The 2,223-nt window shown below is 40.1% G+C and overlaps 1 protein-coding gene across 2 annotated transcripts in view; it reads left to right on the top strand.

Moving 5' to 3' along the window:
* The window catches only part of LOC107746947 (unconventional myosin-Va-like), an 85,544-nt gene that overhangs the window by 19,990 nt on the left and 63,331 nt on the right, over positions 1-2,223 (top strand). The gene's annotated exons all lie outside the window — the stretch shown is intronic.

Here is a 2,223-nt window from a genome sequence, read left to right as displayed (position 1 = left end):
ATAAAATATATATATATATATATATATATATATATATATATATAAATAAATATATATATATCAAGCCCATTTTCTATTCTCTCTGGCATTTAAAATTAAACAGGCTGTTTGCTACTGTACCTTTAAAACCAAAACCTTTTGATTAAATGAGTAATTGTGCCTTTGCCTTTGGTATAAAATGCAGAATTAAATACTATTGATATATACATTTGGGTGGTCAAATGTTAATTTATTGACAATTTCTCAGTTGCTTTTGTAGTGTTTTTTTATAGACTGGGGGAGGGGGATTTTGATTTTGAATGAATGGTAGAGCTCTTTTTCTTTTCAAAAGAGCAAAGCAAATCCATTTAACAAAGGTACACATATATGAATGTTTACAAATCTATCTAGAATATGGTAGTGGGAAGACCATGGAAATCTCTGTGCCTTTCAGATGGAAATGCTGATTTCTCTCTTTGCCCTCATATGTGATTTTCCATGCCAGTTTTTTTTTCCTCTGGAAAACTGAATGAATGTGAGGTTTCTTCTGTTGAGTCTTAAACTATAAGCCTGCTGTGTTTCAGAATTACCAACAGATGTTATCAAACACTCAGTGATCCAAAGATTAACTGTGCGCTTTTAAATCTTTGTGATGGTTTTTAATATGCCCAAAAAGGTTTTGTATGCAAAACACATCGGATTCAAGACAGGGCTTTGAAAGTCATGCAATAGCTCTGTATAAGGAATAAATCATCACACCATAGCTCGTCCCAAGAAATACGACATAGGTTTGACATCATTAATGATAAGTCATGAGACATGTAAGAACAAATGACATGTGGTAGGGACTGGGTATTGACATAAATTTCACGATTCAATTCCGATTCACAAGCTTGCGATTCGATTAAGTTCTGATCTAGATTTGATTTGATATTGATTCATTTGGATGTATCAGGTACTGTACAATTTTTCTCAAACAAAATACAAATCTCTCTCAAATACTGCTGTAAATCAGGGATCCTCAAATCTGACCCACGAGATCCACTTTCCTGCAGAGTTTAGCTCTAACCCTAATCAAACACACCTGAGCATGTTAATCAATTTCTTCAGGATCATTAGAAAATCACAGGATGAATCACGAACGCTGTTGCCTAGCGTCCATCTTGCAAATCTCCGCTCTCTACCCAACAAAACAGACAAACTTCTTCTGCTCTCCCGGACAAACAAGGATTTTTCAAACTCTGCTGCTCTGTGTTTCACGGAAACCTGGCTGAATGACGCCATTCCGGACAGCGTGCTACATCTGCCGGGCTTTCAGCTGTTCAGAGCGGACCATGACACAGAATCAACGGGGAAATCGCGCGGGCGGCGGGACATGTTTCTACATCAACGAAAGGTGGTGTACAGATGTAACAGTGTTAAAGAAGATGTGCTGTTCCGATCTAGAAGTGCTCTTCATGAACTGTAAACCGTTCTATTCGCCGCGGGAGTTCCACTCGTTCATTCTCGTGAGTATTTACATTCCACCGCAAGCGCACGTGAGCCTGGCTTTACAGAAACTCGCTGATCAGATCACAGACACAGAGCAACAACACCCAGACTCTGTTATAATCATTTTTGGGGACTTTAATAAAGCAAATCTTTCCAGTGAACTGCCAAAATACAGACAGCATGTTACATGTCCCACCAGAGACAGCAATATATTGGATCATTGTTACACCACAATAACGGAGGCATATCACTCTGTCCCACGAGCAGCTTTGGGGCTCTCTGATCACTGTTTAGGGAGTTTATCTTATACCGACCTACAGGCAGAATCTGAAATTAGCTAAACCTGTATTAAGGACTGTAAAAATATGGACTAATGAAGCAGAGCGGGATTTACAAGCCTGTTTCGACCTCACAGGTTTTCAGAAAGAACAAGAGAAGAAAGGCACTAGGCCCAGACAGTGTCACACCAGCCTGTCTGAAAACCTGTGCTGACGAGCTGGCCCCCATCTTCACACAGATCTTCAACCAATCACTGGAGCTGTGCGAAGTCCCCTTATGCTTCAAACGCTCCACCATCATCCCCGTCCCAAAGAAACCCAAAACTACTGGACTTAATGACTACAGACCTGTGACTCCAACGTCTGTGGCCATGAAATCATTTGAAATACTTTTTTTGGTTTTGGCTTATCTGAAGGACATCACTGGACCCTTACTGGACCCCCTGCAGTTTGCCTACCGAGCAAACAGGTCTGT

This window comes from Sinocyclocheilus rhinocerous, unplaced genomic scaffold (assembly GCF_001515625.1).
Source record: "Sinocyclocheilus rhinocerous isolate Xijiao unplaced genomic scaffold, SAMN03320098_v1.1 scaffold138, whole genome shotgun sequence".
Taxonomy (NCBI): Eukaryota; Metazoa; Chordata; class Actinopteri; order Cypriniformes; family Cyprinidae; genus Sinocyclocheilus; species Sinocyclocheilus rhinocerous.
Note: the sequence above shows the minus strand (reverse complement) of the source record. Positions and strands in the feature narration are given on the sequence as shown.